Genomic DNA, 21,328 nt, shown 5'->3' with positions numbered 1-21,328 from the left:
ACGCTTAAATAATAAAATATATACTTACTTATTAAAAAAAACTCTTTATAGCCTAAGTATATCTATACCAAATATTAAAATCTGTATGATTTTGATTCTTACTTCGCTTCCCGGGAATGGACATACGATACTTTTTTACCGAAAAAATGGTTACCCGCGCGATAAATCAACTTTTGTGTGATTCCCTCGAGAGAATCACTCAAACTTTCGCCATTGGTTTCACAGATAAGAAGTGTCCTATCACCAGGCACAGACGTACAAAGGGTTTCCACTCCACCGAATCGTCACTAGAGCGTGCTTCCTCCTGGACCCGGACATGGGCTCTCATGGGCTTCGAATGTCCGATGTCGGTACATTCATCATTCAAGTGGGAATAAAATTGACAATAATTATGTACTTAACTGTTTTTGCATTCTGTAGAAAGGTCCTCCGTCCTATCCTTTTGGTTTAAATAAAATTTTGCGCCATTAATCGTTTATCTCGTGGGAACTCTCCTAATTTTTTTCCTTGTCTTCCTCTTCTCTGTCCTTTCCCGGGACTTAAGAGCTCACCTGACTCTAAAAATCAAACATCGTCCTTCTCTCTTCACACTCACGCCCGTCTTTCATATGCCAGGTGAAAAAGGACGGCGCGGAATCATCGCCGAGTTAGTTTTACTTGAATAAAAGACGAACTATAATGATTATGAAAAAAGTGTTTTGAGCAAAATTAGGTTTTATCAATACCTTTTTAGATATTAAAAAATATTAAAGAAAAGACAGCAAACTTCGAAGATCCAAGCAAAAATATGTCTAAAACAAGGTTTTTTGTAAAAAAGAAACTATCGAGCATTTTTTGAGTAATCGTGTTTTCGTCTTGAGCATTTAATCTTTATGAACTGAAGTTATATGTGTCAAAAAATCAGTTTTCTAGACCTTACAGATTTTGAGATCTAGGTTAAAGTATGTAGTCAAGTTAGGGTCATATGGGCTCTTAAAGTATCTCCATACTAAATTTCTGCTAAATCGGTGCAGCAGTTTGGGAATAAAGAGGTACTAGACAGACAGACAGACAGACGGACAGACCGAGAGACGGACAGACAGACAGACACAATTTCGCATTTAAAATATTAGCAAGCATATTAAAACGAACCCTAGGGTTCTTAAAAACCAGTTTCGGAATCACTGACCTAGAAATGTCTATTTTATTATTTTTATTGTAATCACTAGGCTTATGCCTGTTTAATTAGGAGTAATAAGGGTAATTATAAGATAATTTACATTCAAGGCTACGGCTGAGTCAGGTGCCGAGTGTCGACCCAAAAGTGCCGAGGTCACCGCATTGAGGACGTCTTCGTGTCGCCTTGGAAAATATTTCCTGTTATAAGCCTGGGAAATTATTCTTATTACTATAGAAAGAGACAAACTAGTCTGCGAGTGAGACAAAAGATGACGCTAGTACTTGCTAGTATGATCTGTTGACTTAGTAAGATGATTTTTTTTTGTCACAGCCTGTCTAATGTCAACAGGGTGTAACAAAACTAATAGCGATTTCGGCATCTAGAACTGCCCCAGGGCAGGGCGGGAAGGGCAGGCCGAATGGATACGGAAAAAGCCGAACAAAACCGGTGATGGACGAAGCACTTAGACTTAGTACTAACTTACAAAACTTAATTTATGTAGTAATTTAAACCTCGAATATTTACGTATCCATTCGGCCGACTCAGTACGAAAACGGTTTTGAGACTCAAACAATCGGATGAAAATGCCTCGTCCTGCTCTAACAACGTCATTTCACGTTTGTTAGAGCAGGACGCAACATTCTCGTACGATTGTTTGAGTCTCAAAACCGTTTCGTGGTACAAGCCCAGGGCCCGTACCACGAAACTGATTTCAGACTCAAACAATCGAACGAGAATGCTGCGTCCTGCTCTAACAACGTCGTTTTACTAGAGCAGGACGCGGCGTTCTCGTTCGATTGTTTGAGTCTCAAAACGGTTTCGTGGTGCAGGCCCTGCCCCGGGGCAGTTTTAGATGACACAGAAAACGCTATAAGTGATGACACTTTAGGGTGAGTAGTATGTGTCTCTTATAATTTATAAAAAATTCACTATAAAAGTAGCAGCGCTGAAAGAGTCACTTTTTTACATTTGTCTACTCTATAAGTATTTGTATACAATGTGTCTCGAAACTAGTGTTCGATCCTTTACAGTCATAATATTATGATGTATGGCATATTTTATCGACAAAATATAGGCTCTCAAATTTTAATTTTCTTCGAAAGAAAATTTACAGCCAATTTGTCGATAAAATGTCAGACATCCATTAAAGGCTCGGACACTGGTGTCGGGACACATTGTATACCTACTGTTAAACTCATGGTGGTATAGTGCAGTAATTGCTAGTGCGTTAGATTATAGTGGCCTTTTCCAAAGTGGGCGATAACGCCCCCTTGTGGGCGCTGAAGGTCTAAGGAGGGGCAGTGTGGGACCCAGAAAAAAAATTGCGGCGCTGTCTAGAATCTTGGGGGGTGACTTATTTCATCTGGATGCATTTTAAATTGAAGCAAATGGGGGCGCTAAAACATAATTTGTTGTCAAAATGGGCAGTAGACAAAAAAGTTTGGGAACCTATGATTTATACTGTACTAGCACAGTATAGCAATATGACATATTGCTATACTGTGGTACTCGGTACTAGTTACTACTATGTTATACATATACAGTAAAATACACATACATTGTTCTGTGGCTTGTAAGGCGAAACGAATTGCGGAGCCTTGGGTTCTTGCTAATGTTAGGCTAGTTGCACACTGTGCGATACTGATAATATGATTAACGGGCATTGACACATCAATCATCATACATTTTCAACACTGCATCTCATATTATGTCACGAGGAATTAGGATAGACAACGAAAATGAACTATGAAACACTTTGATATGCTAAATCGGGGGTCACCAAACGGCGGACCGCGGTCCGCGTCCGGACCGCCGATCCATTGTGTGCGAACCAAGCATCTTCGAAGATGAACAGTTTATTAAAAAACAAAATTTCGGTCTCGACTTACTGATGAACATCTCCTGGATTTAATGTAATGTAAGCAAAATTGTCCTTTTTCTCATATATGTAAGTAAAATATTCCTTTGTAATTTGTGTGTGGACTGCGAAGGTAATTTCATTTCTTAAAATGAACCCAATGGACAAAAACTAATTGGTGACCCCTGTGCAGTGTGCTAAATCATTATTATATCCCTCAGGCTTCCGGGCGCTTGAGGGAAATATTTTAGCATGTCATCGGAGTTGGGACCCGCAAAGATATAAATCAGAAAAAGAGCAGTATTATAGTGCAATATTCTTAGCTTGATTCATCATGTTTACATAATATATGTAGCGAAATGTGCAGGCATCTCTATGTCTGCTGCCCACTTCGAGAACAAATTGTGTTTTAGCGCCCACTTTGTTTCGATTTAAAATGCATCCAGATGAAATAAATCACCCCCCAAGCCTCTACACAATGCCCTCCTTTTGTTTCTGGGTCCCATACGCTTTAGACCCTCAGCGCCCACAAGGGGGCGTTATCGCCCACTTTGGGAAAGGCTGCTCTAAAGGAAAGTATGAAATTTTTTTATCGTTTTATTTACAAAGTTAACAATCACCATACAGTGTATAATTTCGATGTGATCTCTATCTAAACTCTAAAGGTACCATCATTCGGTACGTTATCAAATTAACGTAAAAAGCCTTAAAATAGTACCTAATCATATTTAAAATAAGTGGTCATGTTCCGCGTACATAAATTCCCTGAAGTAATCCTGTACCTACAAGTACAAAAATACTAGAAAGTAGTCTAGAAAATGTACTTACTAGAAAAAAATATACTAGAAAATAAGTAAATTACGATCCAAACATTAAAAAAGTAGAGTCTGATATCGTGTGAAAGCAGCCTAAGCAATTGTCTAGTTCGTGAACACTTAATTTGATTCATCGAATACGCAGATGGGGCTTGCGAATGGAGCTATTAACCTAAAATTATATTTAACCAACGTAAAGCTCGCAGAATAATTGCGACAGGTAAGCAACAGCTATCAAAAATTTTAAACCCATACTAGTATTGTAAATGTGAAAGTGTGTCTGTCTGTCTGTTAGCACTTCACGCCAATTTTGCTGTTTGCTATGGAGATACTTTGAGTCCCGGGAAAGGACATAGGCTACTTTTTATCCTGGAAAAATGTATAATTCGGGCGTCATCTAGTATGCTATAAAACGTATGTTGCTTGTATACATGTCACAAGATATGTAATAGCCCTGACAAAGGAGTTTTTATTTTTGAAATGAAAGCTTCTTTAGTAGCGTTATGCACTTTTGGTGCAGGCCGACCTAACGCTTTCTAGATTCCCACCGGTCAGGTCCGCCTGCGATCATTCCGATCCAATCGATCGATCTTCCGATGGGGACCTTAATTGTTTGTCCTTACATAGTCACAGACCAAAAATAAAATTAGTGATTACATCAAGTGCAGTATATTGGCATCGCACAGTAGCCACCTGTTAGCTTTGTTTACTATTGTAAGGCAATTAAAATGACATTAATGTTATAATTAAACTAATTCACAGAAGATTAGTACTGTCGACAGACTAGTTATCTCTATTTTAATATATCTATACCAGCCACATCAAAATAGGTCCAGTTGCGTAAGAAATGCAAGTTGAAACGAATCTTTCGTCCTTTTACGCATCATCCATACTTATACTATAATATTATAAATGCGAAAGTATCTCTGTCTGTCTGTCTGTCTCGCTTTCACGCCAAAATTACTGAACCGATTGCAATGAAATTTTGTACACAGTTATTCTAGAGTCTGAGAAAGGACATAGGCTACATTTTGATGTGGGAAAATATCTTATTTCCATGAAAATATCGATGAAAATTTATTCGCATTGCGCGTGGCCAGCGCTCATCCCGGGGGTCCTGGGATCGAGTCCCGCAGGCGGAACAAAAAGTTTTCAATGTTTCTGGGTCTTGGATGTGTATCAAAATAATATTTTGAAAATCTTAAATATATTTTATGTATAATATTATAAAAATCCAGAAATATATCGATGCAATGAACATTTTAGTTCTAATACGATTTAACAGATGGCGTTTTATTTTTTACTTCATTGTAACATAGAACTAATAATACTTATTAATTATTATGTTTTTTTTTATACTTTTTAATACGTTAGAATATTATGTTTAATAATATTATCACTTGGTATAATAATAATCAATCTATCTTATCTTATAGAACTCCTACTGCATTTCTAATATATGTGACAAGTTGACAACAGAAGGCGTTTTAAAATAAAGGAGTTCGAGTGTACCGTGTACGTGTTGGCCTATATTCCATCCAGAAAATATTATATCAATGCAATCAACATTTTAATTCTAATATATGAAAACAGATGGCGTTTTATTTTTACTTCATTACTGTAACATAACCAATCATATATCTACTTTATTATATATTGTTTTTATTCATAACTAGCTGTTGCCCGCGACTTCATCCGCGTGGACTTTAGTTTATAGCGCGCGGTGTCAACAAAATTTGTGTCAAATTTAAAATCTTTTTAAAACCCTGGTAAGTGGTACCCCTCTCAGGGCCGCGCTACACCGGAATGGCAGCGCTGAAAGTGCTCGCCTCGCCACTGCCATTCCGGTGTAGCGCGGCCCTTAATTAATCAAAATACCCAAAAACAGCTGTGCAGTGTGCACATAATCTATACTAATATTATAAATGCGAAAGTATCTCTGTCTGTCTGTCTGTCTGTCTGTCAATCAGTCTCGCTTTCACGCCAAACGCTAAAACTACCGAACCGATTGTAATGAAATTTTGTATACAGATAGTCTTAAGCCTGAGAAAGGACATAGGCAACTTTTTTACTGGAAAAAAGGGTTGTAAGGGGGTAAAAATGCGTAAATTTGTTCAAATTAAGTTAGTTCCAACAATTCATAATAGATGGCGCCGTGCGTCTTCTACATCGCGCTGACGCTTGCTCAAAAGTCTTTTTATAAGAGGTGGTATCATCTTACATTTAAGTTTCGATGTTTTTCGATTGTTATATCTATTCTACGGTATTAAATAACTCAGTACTTTATCTGTGCAGTGACGTAACCTTAAACCTATCAATGATAAATAGTTTATGGGTAAAGTTGTGTAATGGGCCCCCCCATTACTAAATAAGCTTTCAAATTTGGCATAAAATATAAAGTTTAATATAAAAAAATTAAATACTTATTGTGTGCACACTGCACAGCTGTATTGATTTAAGGGGTACCAGGGTTTTCTTATAAAAACTTTTGACACCAATTTTGTTAACATCGCGCGCTATAAACTGAAGTCCTCGCGGACGAAGTCGCGTGCAACTCTATATTTTATTTTTCACGCTAAAACTACTGATTGTATTTTGATAAAATTCGGGATGTATAATTTGAGTCCCAAAGCAAAGCAAAGGTCATGAAACAATTTTTATTCCTCATTAGGAAGAAGTTTTTCTTAGGAATAAACAAAATTGACAGCAAAACATAATAAGTAAATAAACTGAAAAACTCTCAGTAAGATCTTAAACTTATTATATATTCAAACATTTTATTTATACAGCTTGTATACGATTGTATGTAGTTGAAAAGTATGGTTATAGATAAAAACAAACCTCGATTTTAATTGGTCACGGTTAACTAGGACTGTATATTTTACCATGAACATCATACTTCATGGAGGTTATTCTATAAACGAGTAAAGGCTAGTTTGACTCTTATGACACTATCGACATAATTATGAGTAAAACTAATCTTTATCCGCGAATTCGTCCGCATGTCAAAAAAACTTCGATCCTTTTTCAGCCCCTGTAGGGGTGGGATTTTCAAAAATAAGTACTTTTGTTGTGGTTACCAGGTTACAGAAGAACATATGCTAAAGGCTTGGCTTGTGAGTTGTGCGTTGATCTATCAGTAAATCAGCTAACTGATTTAAACAGATAGAAGATAATTTATTAGGCTGGTGGCTGGTGTTAATATTTGGTGGGGATAAGAACAATATTTAAAAATGTGCGTCAACGTCAACTATGGGCGTTCACGCATGTAATTCTTAACAAACATTTCAAAAAGGAAACATTTCCATATTCCAAACAATCACTAACCCCACCCAAGAAAATTCTAGAACCGCGAACAACAGCGCGAACCACAGACTAAATACAGTGGTAAGAAGCTGACCTCGTGGGACATTGACATACTCACATGTGCTCTGTGACATTTTGTTGCTAGGGAACCCGTCTCTTTCCCGCACGGTGGTTTGTGTATTTTTTGTTTCACGTGCTACTGATGTTAATGTTTTCAGTAGGCGGGAGCGAAAGTGAGTAATTATGGGGCACCTAGCTGATATAAAACTCTTTAGTTAATACAAAACTTGAAGAAACTTCCTAAAGAAAGAACAAAACTACAGTTATTTCCAAAAATAATGGTACTGTGAACTATCAGATTGATAATTACACATTTATGGCGCTTCATTATTTGGTTGGGTTATGTCAACTTGTCAAGTTTAGCCTCATCACAACTAATAGCATTAACATAACGCTGCCAAATAACGTAGGTAGGTAAGTCCTTGCGTTGATGCATAGCATATTATGCAATATTATGCATAGGCATTCATTTATCTAATACTAAATTAATGGCCAATTTACATTATTACAATCCAGTGATCCAATCCAGCTAACTATTCGAATAATATATACTGGAATGCCATTTTGCAAAAAAAATGATGGATCAGATCACTGGATTGGAATAATGTACACTGGCCACAAATTACTCTTTTGGAACGTGAAGCCAATGAACATTGGCTTCACGTTCCTCTGCGTCACGACTATTGTCAACTATGCTCATAATTGGGAAACATTGTAACAGACGAATTACCAGAATGTATAATTAACTTAGCTCATCAATATTCATCGCTCCACATTACAGGATTACGGTCAACGGTATCAAATAACCGAACATTTACCCTACTGAACATACTCGATTTTCACTAGATTATACTGTTAATATGCAAAACTTGTATACTTCATGTTTAATAATAGAATGACTATTAAACATGAAGTTTTTTCCAGAGCAATTGATGAAAATTAGGAGTGAAATCAAGTTTATCTAAATATTTATGTTGACCGGTATCATTAAAAGGAAACATAATACGAACGAATCATACTTTTTCAGCAGTAAAAAGCAACGGTTTTCCTTTGCCATGGTCGAGTATATAAAAATACCAAATTTTATCAGAATTGTACTAACAGAGTCCAGAATTCTAATAAAGCTTTACTTACGCTAACCACCTTTATAAAATGTTTGGTAAACGATTTAAAAATAAATAAAAAAATTCTTCCAATTTAAATTTGAAATAGAATAAAGGTCGAAAATAATTGTCCCTCGTTAGTTTTATACACCTTAATAGTAACCGGTAAAATTATTGATCCTTGAGGGAATACGTATATGAACTGCACCTGGTACCTATTTTAGTGTAAAATTAAGTATATTTCAATTAAATATTGAATGTGTTAGAAGTTATTTTGAAAGGTTTATTGAAGCAATGTCCAATTTGTTTAATGGAAATGTAGGTTTTGAATTAATCATTGATTTTATCAAACGCTTTAGTAAAGTCGACGTGCTAATTGAAACCACAAATTAATATGCAACGCATTACGCTGGTTAATTGAAAGATAAAGATTTTAACTACAAACTTGACGGCTTAAATCTCAAAGATTTTATAGGCATTTAAATGATTGAAAAGCAGAAAACAAATTTTAGTGTCGTTGAGTTGTTGATAACTGAAAAAATCTTTAAATAATATAATTGCATTCTTATCAAAATAAGAGTTCAATGACAAAAAATTTGCTTACTTGTATTGGGGGCATTGTATCTTGACCAAAACAATGTTTAAGTATATGTTATTTTGTAACGGCTTTGTTTACGATCTACTCAAGGACGGTAAAGGCACGTGTACACTGGCCACCTCGGTAGACGTGATACGATTTACGAATAATGAATAAAAAATCCTAACTGTAACGTTTAGTTATCATCTCTGTATAATCGACTAGCTTTTGCCCGCGACTTCGTCCGTGTGGACTTTATAGTTGTTCCCGTGCATCGATTGGTCGCTTACGCGCATATCAGAAAAGTATATTGTGTTGGAACCGCACATTTTTCCGGGACAAAAGACATTCCTTGTCCCAAATTCAAATTAGTATCTCCAATCTCCATGACAAATTTAATCAAAATACTTAGATTAAATAGTTTAGGCGAGAATCATAAAAGTTTATTGTGCGGGAACCGTATACTTTCCGGGATAAAAAGAATCCCTTGTCCTTTCCCGAGACTGAAAGTATTGCCATACCAAATTTCATCAAAATATATTGAATAGTTGAGACTTTAGGCGATAATCATAAAAGTTTATTGTGCGGGAACGGTACATTTTCCGGGGCAAAATTAGTATTCCTTGTCCTTTCTCGAGACTCAAAGTATCTCCATACCAAATTCCATCAAAATAGATTGAATAGTTTACGCGCAAATCATAAAAGTATATTGTGCAGTAAACAATTATTTTTCCGGGTCAAAATGTATCTAATGTTTTTTTTCGGGACTCAAAGTATCTTTATACCAAATTTCAGCCAAATGGGTCCAGCTGTTTACGCGCGATGTCGTGACCACGCGAAATATAATGTTCCGCGCAGCTTCGCCCGATCGCTTCGCTTAGATATTTCACAGACAAACTAGTCCACAAAACATAGTCTATGATCCTTCACGTGGTCTACTTCTTACCTGTGCCAAATAATAGAAAAATTTCTCCAATAGTTCGTGAGATAAGCCCTTTCAAATAATTTCCCCCGTTTTTTACCACATTTTCCTCTATTTCTTCTCTCCTATTAGTCTTAACGCAATAAAATATAGCCTTTAGCCTTTCTTGATAAATAGGCTATCTAACACTGAAAGAATTTTTCAAATCGGACCAGTAGTTCCTGAGATTAGCGCGTTCAAATAAGCCCTTTCAAATAATTTCCTCCCGTTTTTTCCACACTTTCCTCTATTTCTTCGCTCCTATTAGTATTGGCGTGATAAAACATAGCCTATAGCCTTCCTCGATAAATGGGCTATCTAACGCTGAAAGAATTTTTCAAATCGGGCCAATAGTTCCTGAGATTAGCGCGTTCAAACAAACAAACAAACAAACTAACAAACTCTTCCGCTTTATAATATTAGTATAGATAGTCATCCGTTTTAGGGCTCCATAGTCAACCAAGTTTTGTTTATTACAGAACCCTAAAACGGAACCCTAATCAGCTAATTTTTTTTTGGATATTGGTTGGTTAATAGTTATATAATTTAAGAGCAACATTCTCCTACAAATAGAACAATACATATTTTAGGACCATCAAATCAAAGTATGAAATCCTTTCTACCTCTATTAGGCTCTACCACTTTCGAGATTTTTCGCAAATAAAAACGTTGTTCGTCTTATCAAAATGAAGCTACTCACAAAAAATTAGCTTGATAGTAAAACATTTGTTCTAGGGCTCAAGGACTAATGTCCTTTCGGTTCACAAAGTATCTCCATACAAAATTTCACCAAAATCCGTTCCGCGGTTTGTCCGTGAAGAGATGACAGACACACTTTCACATTTATAATATTAGTATGGATTCAGTAATTATGGGAGGGATCAATAAAGGTGTAGTGAACTGTTATCGGGTTCGATATTAATCGTCGTTGTTTACTGATGTTTTATCATGGCCTTCGCAAGCGTATTGAATATGAGTAGTAACCAGAATGGTATATATTATTGTGTTTACTTCTAAGTTCTACGTAATATCAGGGACGAGATCGAGATAGATCTCTTATAGACAGTATATAAAATTCTCGTGTCACAATGTTAGTCACCGTACTCCTCCGAAACGGCTTTACTGATTTTTACCAAATTTTATGTGCATATTCAGTGGGTCTGAGAATCAGCTACTGGGTACTTTTTATATTGATAAGTGCATTTGTTGAATAAATAAAAGGAAATTATTACAACTCGAGACTGATGGCGACCATTGTTTGTGCGACAGGATAGCGATGGACGTTGCCATGGTGACATACTTATTTAGTCACTTCAATAAAATAATACGGCCGAAATACTTTATATGGTAAAGAAACGTTTGCCGGGACAGCTAGTAATATTATATATTATTTTGTCTATGGTAATATTAAGCTGGTTGTTTCCCCTGACTCTGTATTTACTTTACTTCCCAGGTTCCAGCTTCCCTAAAAATGTTGTTAATGACAAACTACATTCTGTAGACAAAGTGTAGCAATATACAGTGAAGGATGGAGACGTGTAGAAGAAAAAAGGGGAGGCCTTTGCCAAGCAGTGCCACCGCCTACCGGCTGCTAATGATAGATAGATAGATAGAATTAGAACTGCTTTTTGCTCACAAATTGGTATTTGGTACTAACTAGTTGACGGTTCGACTAACTTAACAAGATTACAGTAAAATGTGGGCAAGGACTAATAATAATCTAAATATTATATTTTACAACTCAAAGGTGACTGACTGACTGACATAGTGATCTATCAACGCACAGCCCAAACCACAAGACGGACCGGGCTTGGCATGCAGGTAGATGTTATGACGTAGGCATCCGCTAAGCAAGGATTTTGATCAATTCTACACCCAAGGGGATAGAATAGGGGATGAAAGTTTGTATGAAACGTTGTCAATTTTAAACCGACCGGATTGAGAAAAGTCTCAACCCGAGATTGATACCTAATTAATAATAACACTTCTTAACGCGAGCGAAGCCGCGGGCAAAATCTAGTAATACCTACATAATATAATGACACAATTTAGAGTTTCTGAGCGATACATTAATTTCTATACGAAAGAAGGTGGCGAAATTTAAAATTGTTATCGCATCCAGGATAGGTATGTAGGTTAGAAACAGTTTTTGTGTGAAACAAAAACCCAAATCCACCGTCCACACATTCCCACAATTTTTGCTTTTATTATTTTACTTATCAGCCTTCTAAAGCTTAATCCCATATTTCGAGGTTTTAAAACAAGGCGTTTTATAAAAAGTGGACGAATTTAAAACCTGTTGGCTGATGCAACAAAATACAGGATTTTTATGGTTTTTGTTTATTGTTCGTACAACGACGATTTTGGTCCTTTTATAAGTATTTCGTATATCCTCCTCAGAAAGGAAAAAAATGATAAATAGGACCATAAAATATTTTTTTTAATCTAAAATACTGGCACACATTTTTTTTAATGTGGCCTCGTGCGAGATTTTCTTGACGGGTTAGTTGCCGAAATAAAAAGTTTCCTATGTCCTTTCCCGGGATCCAAAGATATACCCATCAAAATCGGTCCAGCGGACGGAAAGAGAGACAGACATAATATTTTCGCATTTATAATAATAGTATGGATAGTCGAAAGAACTGCTCAACCACTTTTAAAAATTACTGCTAAGCAATGTCAAAAGAACGCTTACCTATTACTTATTATAACTCAGCAATAGGATTAAAAAATTAACAGTCAAAAATAATCCAACTGATAAAGATACGAAGTGCTTAACAGACAGACAGACACACTTTCGCCATTTTAGTATGGATTTTTACCGGTTTAGTGCGAAAGTCTTTATGGACTGTGAGGTCAAAGACACGGTAACAGCTGATATTTATACAGACTATACAGTGGTAGCAGCTATTTCGGGAGACCTGTGTCACTGGGGACAAAACCCTTTGTGAGTTGTAAGTTTGTGACTGATACATATTTAGCGCCCTTTTAAGGTGACGCCGCGTTAAAGTAAAAAACCGTGTTGAATATGTTTTGGATTGCTTTAAGAGGATTCCACACCGCCATTTTTTCCATACAAACGCTGTCCCCTGTTTCCTCCCTGGATAATGCTAGTAGAGTTATAATTTTTTTCCTGAATATCTACGGCCACTAATACAATGTCCCTATGTTTTCTTTTTTTTCATAATTTAATTATTAAATAAGATATGAACGTTCAAAAACCCAAAAAAATGGCCAGATTTTCCACTGTGTTCAAACGTCCAGAAAACGGATTTGGATAGATTATACAAAAAAAGCAAAACATAGGAACACAGCTGAAGCCTTTTTTTAATCTTTAATGAAAAAAGTACTTAAATCGGTTAAGTTTTGGAGAAGGAATCAGGGGACAACGAATCGTTGATTTTCTGGATTTTCTGCAGTTGTCTCTATCGCGTTCTGCGGTATAGGCTTGAGGTAAGGGAGACAGCTATAGATATTACACGTACTTTTTTTTCATTTCTCTAGCCGCTGTGGTATCCTCTTAATGCTGCTCGTTTTCTATGAGAGGCCGGGCCGGCCTCTCATAGAAAACAAGCAATGGAACAGTAAGAAATAGAAAGGGCGTAAGCGACAAAATGGTTTTTGTCGCGTAATTCAAAAACCATTAATACATTTCATATAAGCTATGGGCAAATTAAAGTGTATGCTTGAACCAATCTATGTACAAATTTTGGAAGCTTAAATCACTCTCCTTTATTGGCAAAATAGGAATCCCTTTTTTTACAGATGTCTTTTTGATTGATTATTCTGTGTTATAAAAGTTGACCAATCGTGTTATGCTATGGGTATTTAATTCAAAGACAAAGACAATAATATGATGAATACTGAAATGAACTTTATTTTTTAGCTTTAGTCATTGCTGAGAAAAATCGATATTGCTACAACCAAATTATCAAGGCGTCGCCTTAATAGCTTCTTTTCTAGCATCTTTGATGGCTTTTGAACTGTTTCATTGTGATAAACCACGGAAGAAAAGTTTATTTCCCTCTTTCTACCGTATGGTAAGCTTTTCCCAAGTAGGGTAGATATTTGGAAATGGCGTGAAAGACTTACAAAGATCGCGCAACTTTTTTTAATAGACTAGTCACTAGAGCAGGGGTTCCCAATCTATTTCAGCCTTAAGGCGCACTTACACGGCGCCCTACTCTACCTAGCTAATAGAAAAAAAAAACACCTTTAATGATATTATAGGTAGTTAGGTTAGGCTCCAATTTTACCAACGCCTGTTAGTGTTAACAGCTTATTAAAATGTCATGTCTTCTCTTTCGTTAGTATGAAAAACGAGAGAAGTAACGTGATACTAATTCGAGCGATAACTTTAACAGTCGTTGGTGAAACTGGAGCTTAGCAGGTAAAAGATAACAAACAAATATTAAATTTAATCATCTACCTGCTATAGATAATTTATATTATAATATAATTTAATATTTGTGGTTTCGGCCTTCGGGTAATGATGGAGGATCTACTCACGGGCCACGGCGCGTCGCCCCTCTTGCCTTTCCAGGGCGCACCAGGGCGCCGCGGCGCACACATTGGGAACCCCTGCACTAGAGAATAAAACTCAACAATATAATACATGTAAATCGGATAACGCGGATCGCTTACTGTAACTAATATCATCTCGGTCACGCTCGAATACATTAATATACAATAAATATCATTAATAATGCGGAAGCGTAAAAGATGTTTGTTATTCAATACGAATTATAATAAGCATTTAGCACTCAGTCATATTATATTTGGCGCACGATTTAATTATCTCTAGATCAGCACGTTATAAATTACTAGCTATTTGCTTTAGCTTTGCTCGGTATTCGATGAAAAAGACATTTTCTAAAAATGATTCCTAGCTAGATCGATTTATCGCCCCCGAAACCCCCTATATACTAAATTTCATGAAAGTCGTTGAAGCCGATTCCGAGGTTCCAATTATATATAAGTATAATATTATATACAAGAATTGCTCGTTTAAAGATATAAGATAAGATTAAAGATATAAGATAATCGTTAACTAGATGACGACGATCGCAAATCCGTTGTAAGTACCAAAATTCGTTTATCGCGCGGGAACCGTACATTTTCCAGGATGAAAAGTATTCTATGTCCTTCCCCGGGACTCTAAGTATATATATAGCTAATCCTACTAATATTATAAAGGCGAAAGTTTGTTTGGATGTATGGATGTATAGATGTATGGATGTGTGGATGTATGGATGTTTGTTACTCTCTCACGCAAAAACTACTGAACGGATTTTAATGAAACTTTACAATATCATAGCTTATACATCAGAATAACACATAGGCTACAATTTTAACCGACTTTCAAAATGGGGGAGGTGTTATGTTCGTTTTCTTATGTTCAACGATTACTCCGCCGTTTGTTAACCGATTTTCAAAATTTTTTTTTTGGTATATAGGGTAATATCTCAATTTGGTATTATATTCACAAAAGTGGTGATCTGATGAAGGATCCATAAGTAATCGAGGGAACTCCTTAAAATTTATAGGGAAACATGTGGTGACTTCGGTTTCGTGAGAAGTATTCCAAGCATATGCTACCAACAAGTAAGATTTTGCACCGAGGTATACCTGGTATACCGTGGTTCGGAAGGTGCTGAGAGAACTTCTGATTCTTTATAGATACAAGTTTGGGAGTTTCGGCGTTGTTTTAAGAACGGAAAGCATATGCTACTATACAAATTACATTCATCATCATCATCACTACCATATTATACCATGCGTCGTCCCATGGTTATGAATTTATGACTTATGAGCCTATAATGACCCTGTTATTGGTACTTTTCATAGTCTTTAAGATCGAGGCTCGAGTAATTTGTGAGATAATTAAAAAAAATCTACCTACCTAACATTATAAACCTGAAGAGTAAGTATGTTTGCTTGAACGCGTTAATCTCAGGAACTACAGGTCCGATTTAAAAACTTATTTCAGTGTTAGATAGCTCATTTATCGAGTAAGGTATATAATATTATCACGCTAAGACTGATACGACCGAAGAAACTCAGGAAAATGTGGGAAAAACGGAGAAATATTAGAAATTACGAACTACTGGAGCAATTTTTATGGCAATATTTGGCACAGATATAGAGTAGACCAAGTGAAGGGAGTAGGGACATAAGCTATTTTTTATGGGAAAATATTGTACGGTTTCTGTAAAATTCCTAATTTACGCGGGCGAAGCCGCGCGGGACATCTAGTTTTTCTTATATATCAAGCTAACTTTTTATGAGTAGCTTCATTTTGATAAGACGAACAACAACTACTGCGAAACTTCTCGAAAGTGGTAGCTAACAAAGATAGAAGGGATTTAATATTTCGATTTGACGGTCCTAAAATATTATGGATTGTTCTATTTGTAGGACAATGTTACACTTAAATTACCTATCAATATTCAATGTAGTTAAAAAAATCAGAGCCTGGTTAGGGTTCCATAGTGAACGAGGACTTGTTGATTACAGAAACCTAAAACGGAACCCTAACCAGCTGATTATTTGTATATAGATAGGTTAAAAGTTATATAATTTAAGTGTAACATTGTCCTACAAATGGAACAATCCATATTTTAGGACCATCAAATCGAAATATTAAATCATTTCTATCATACTTTCTATCTCTGTTAGCTTAACTTAACTTTCGAGAATTTTCGCAGAGGAAATTGTTGTTCGTCTTACCAAAATGAAGCTACTCACGAAAAATAAGCTTGATAGTCATAAAAAAATGTTCTAGGGAACCCGGACTAATACTAAATGAAGCAAAATAATAAACTTACCCTTTCGATACGGTAAGATAAAATTAACTACGATAATAACAATTAACAGGAACAAAAACTGGAAAAAGGTAGGATTGCCATTATTAATTTTACTGTGTTTTTTTGCATTTTTAAATGTGCGAATATAATATTATATAAGTACCTAGTTAATAAAAAAATGTTAGCATGTTAGATATGGTGTGATTGTGTTTGTCACGCTTTCACGCGAAAACCGTTTAACAGATTTGAATGAAATTTAGCACACATGTTGTAAATGTTTAGGAAAAATATGCGGTTGCATTTATTTCATCTTAGTTTGTTATATCCACAAAGTTGCTGTTCAGGTATATGGTGAAATATGCTCAGAGTTCTTGATTTAGGCGTAAAGGCATATAGTTTAACCACCGCACTTGACGATGCGGATATGAGACATTTAAATATCAACTGCAGATTCCCTCTGCTGTTTTGAGTATGGTAGAGCAGAAATTGTGAAGATACCTACTGTACAAATGGTAAATTGATTCATAGGCAGTTGACGGACCTACGTCATTTGTTCGGATTATGTCAACTAAACGTAAGTCGTCATCCGTCGGTTGGGTTAGTTAAACCGCGACCGTATTACGTAGGTCGGCCATGTGTCGAATCAACATCTATACATACAAGACACGAGTAATTAAGTATTTTATAATTTTGCAAGTATGCACTTTATCGTTCATTGTCAAGGCTAGTTATTCTAGTAATACCACAATATAAATATACACAGTAGAGTAACTCATTTGCGTCCTTGAACTGAAACACGCTTAACACACAGATAAGTTTAACACGCGCTGTGTTCAATTAGTTTGCTAGTTGCGCTACATTTATTTAAGTAGTGTTAGATATTTGAAATCGAGCAGATTATTCAGACTGTATAGTATGAAGACTACACTAGTTACATTATTTTATCATGATTAACACAAATCTATATATATAAAACTCAAAGGTGACTGACTGATTGACATAGTGATCTATCAACGCACAGCCCAAACCACTAGACGGATCGGGCTGAAATTTGGCATGCAGGTAGATGTTATGACGAAGGCATCCGCTAAGAAAGGATTTTGATAAATTCCAACCCCAAGGGGTTAAAATAGGGGATGCAAGTTTGTATGTTATAATACTTTTTAACGCCAGCGAAGCCGCGGACAAAAGCTCGTCTTCATATAAAATGCCACAACTTGTACGCGTGTCACGTTTCGTAATTTTGACTAATACTAATAAAAGTGTGTCTGTCTATTACCTCTTCACGCCCAAACCGCTAAACCGATTTTGTTGAAATTTGGTATGAAGATACTGTGAGTCCCGAGAAAGGACATAGGATACTTTTTTCCCGGCAAAATGTACGGTTCCCACGGAACAAACAGCGCAAAGTAGTTGCGGGCGTCATCTAATACCAACTCAATCTATATATATATATATATATATATATATATATATATATATATATATATATATATATATATATATATATATGTGAATCGATTTCAATTGTGTTAATAACGCTAAAACTCGAAAACGGCTGAACGGATTGGGCTAATTTTAGTCTTAAAATATTCGTAGAAGTCCAGGGAAGGTTCGAAAGTGACACGAAGTTCACCGGGACAGCTAGTAAATAATAATTTTATCATGGCAGTCGTATTAATAGTATTGATCTATTGTTAACTTGTGAGGGGTGGTTTGCGAGGGGTTTTAGCAGATTCGCGTACTGCAAATCGATACATTATGTAGGGGTTCGATAATATATTGTTAATCATGTGTTTGTAATATTTGTAGGGTTTTAGGAAATTATATTTTATAGTTCAAATAGGTACGTACATTATACGTTATGGTTATCTTAGCGGCAAGACTGCAAATTTGCGCTCTTCCTAAAAATTGTTTCTCTTTCTCATTTTGAATTTTTGATGTGCAAATAAAGAGTAAGTAAGTACTTATATTATTATTATTACCCGGGAGTTCTATATTTTTTATTTTATTTTCAGTTTCAATTAGTAATACGAGTAAGTAAGTAACACGATATTTTGTTTAGGTATTGTTTAAAGAAACCGTCGTGAATCGTGATTTTACAGGAAGTTAGTAACGTAGAGTGAGTTATACTTAATATAAAATATATATTATTTGGATTTATTATGTTAGTCAAAATATCACTTTACTTAATTTAATGTTTGTATTTTATTTTTTTGTTTGTAATGTAAGAATATAAGTACCTACTTACTTACTTACAGTATTTTAATTTTTTTAAATTATCATTAAGTATTACTAGATATTATTTAAAAAAAAAATTAAAAATAAAGTTACTTAAATAAATCTTACTTTAAAATATTTATTAATTATTAATATTTTATAATTTGAAAGCAATTAAAAACTTTAATATTATAAAAACCCCTACGTTATACATCATCACGTACCTATACATATGTAAATAAGTAATTTCATTGTGTAGGTATTTAATGAATTTTTATTTTGAAAGGAAAATGTGCAAGCGATTTTGTTGTCGAGTTCAAAGGAATGCTATTAATAATCGCTCCGAGTGCACATCGAATGTGTTACAACGATCTCTACAACTGAAGCGAACGCTTATAATCTCATTTCGTTGACGAAAATAAACAACGTTAGAAAACGACCACATAAAAATGTACTCACGTTAAAAGTCACAGACACTTGGTATAACCTCAAAAAAAAAAAAAAAACACTGGCCGTATTAAAAAAAACACAATATTCTGAATTTGAAATTCGCCCGGCCGGCGCGGCTGTCAGCTGGCGTGCGTTCTCTATGGTAGAGCTTTAGTCATTGGCCGTGGACGGTGGAACGGTTATAATCACGCCACGCGCGTACGCCGCTTTCGATGCATGTGGTGTGCCATATTCAACCTTATCGCAATGTGATAAGACTTATTAGTGTATGAGGGAACACACATTCCGTTTTCATCGTTTGACTGTACTGTTAAAATGCAGTTACGAAAAACTTATCATTTCTATGTAGTCGCTACGCGTGAGTGGTGACATTATTTTAAGTGACGAAAATTAAATATTAAGTAATATATATTCGTAATTCTTACTGACAAATTATAAGAAAATATTTCAAATAAGTACTTAATGTTACATTTTTTTAGGAATGAATTAAAAATATTAGGTAAGTAAGTAATTATTTTTTCCAATTATAAGGCGAATCATGCTTGCAAAACATGCGTGTACGGAGAACCCCACTCTTTATCAGTCCTATCATTTCGCTAAAAGCCACAGCTCAGCAATTTGTATGTGTGAAATATTTTTATCGACATGTGCGTGAGTCGTGATAAAATTTACAACACCAAAAATTACTATTCTATGTACTATCAGAGAAGTTGATTCCTATGCAAATCGGGGACCTAAGTAGTTTGGTTGCGTTACGTTACGTCAAACCCAGCTGACAGATCACAATTAACATTGAATTGGCATATTCGACCAAATAACGTTGGTCTGTCAATTGCATAGGAATCAACTTCCTCGATGGTACCATGACTGGGTTTGACTGTTGACATAAACCGACCAAATTACGTAGGTCCGTGATCTGCCTATGTATCAATTTCGCCGATAGTACCTACTCGTATCAATAAGAATAATAATTAATCAGATCATAGAACTCTACATAATATTATTGTTTTTGTTCACATGGTACGCATTATCACAATAATATTTTAGTACTTACCTTTTTTGCTTCTGTACAAAATAACAAAACACTTTCTTTATTTATTTATTTTTTTACCTTGTTGTTCTCAAAATGAGTTTGTAATAAACATAAATATCGTATGTTAACTTTCACTTGTTGAGCTGTTACTTTATATTCTTTTTGCGAAATAACACCTGGATTTAATTTTTAGGTCAACACAATATTATTTACTTGATGTTCACATTTATTCAGAATTTTCTAAAGGTGTATTTCATTACTTACTAAAAGAACAGTACTTACTTACTTAATAATATTATGATTGTTACTGACTTTGGTAAGCTGCATAACAAATTCTACAATACAACAAAAAAAAAACTAACTAGCTACCTGATTTTGTTCTGTTTATGTTTACTGGGTTTAGAAATTACAAAGGTGCGGATTTTCATACGACTCTGTATTCTGATATTTTAAGATTTATCTTTCTGCTTTTACGTGGCACGTGTAGAATATTATTTATTTAGGAAAAAAACTAGTGTAAAGATAATGAGAACATAATATTGTACGTAGCTTTTTGCATTATGTATCATCATATCGGACGAGCACCGGTGTATTCAAAGTGGTATGGACGTTGGCGAACACTGAGCGCAAGATAAAATATTATACCAACAAAAAGCCAACATCACGCGGTCACAGTATAGCAATATGACATATCCCTACAGTAGTGAAACGAATGTACTTGCGCAGAGCAACGGAGGGGTACCCGCGGGGAAGCGGGCGGCGCGGGCCCGCGTACACAAACTCGCGGAGTTTGTCAGACTTCAGACTCCTGGCCCCCTAGCATACGCCAATGACATATTATCTCGTGGATATCTCACTCTCGAGCGTAGTGATATTGTCGATATCGATATATATCTCTTTTTCGCTAACATGCATACGTCGAGAATCAAGAGATAAATTTCTCGTTCGTATATAGCAAAAATAGCACATATATAAAAAAA

General features: G+C 35.5%; 1 protein-coding gene across 1 annotated transcript in view; it reads right to left on the bottom strand.

Annotated features, from left to right (window-relative positions):
* The window catches only part of LOC121734068 (organic cation transporter protein-like), a 38,385-nt gene extending 18,902 nt beyond the window's left edge, over nucleotides 1–19,483 (bottom strand). The window contains exon 1 of the mRNA XM_042124481.1: nucleotides 19,325–19,483. The gene's annotated coding sequence lies outside the window, so the exon portion shown is untranslated. The remainder of the gene's footprint in view (nucleotides 1–19,324) is intronic.
* Between the last annotated feature and the right edge of the window lie 1,845 nt (nucleotides 19,484–21,328).

Source organism: Aricia agestis, chromosome 15 (assembly GCF_905147365.1).
Source record: "Aricia agestis chromosome 15, ilAriAges1.1, whole genome shotgun sequence".
Taxonomy (NCBI): domain Eukaryota; kingdom Metazoa; phylum Arthropoda; class Insecta; order Lepidoptera; family Lycaenidae; genus Aricia; species Aricia agestis.
This window is presented reverse-complemented; position numbering and strand designations above follow the sequence as displayed.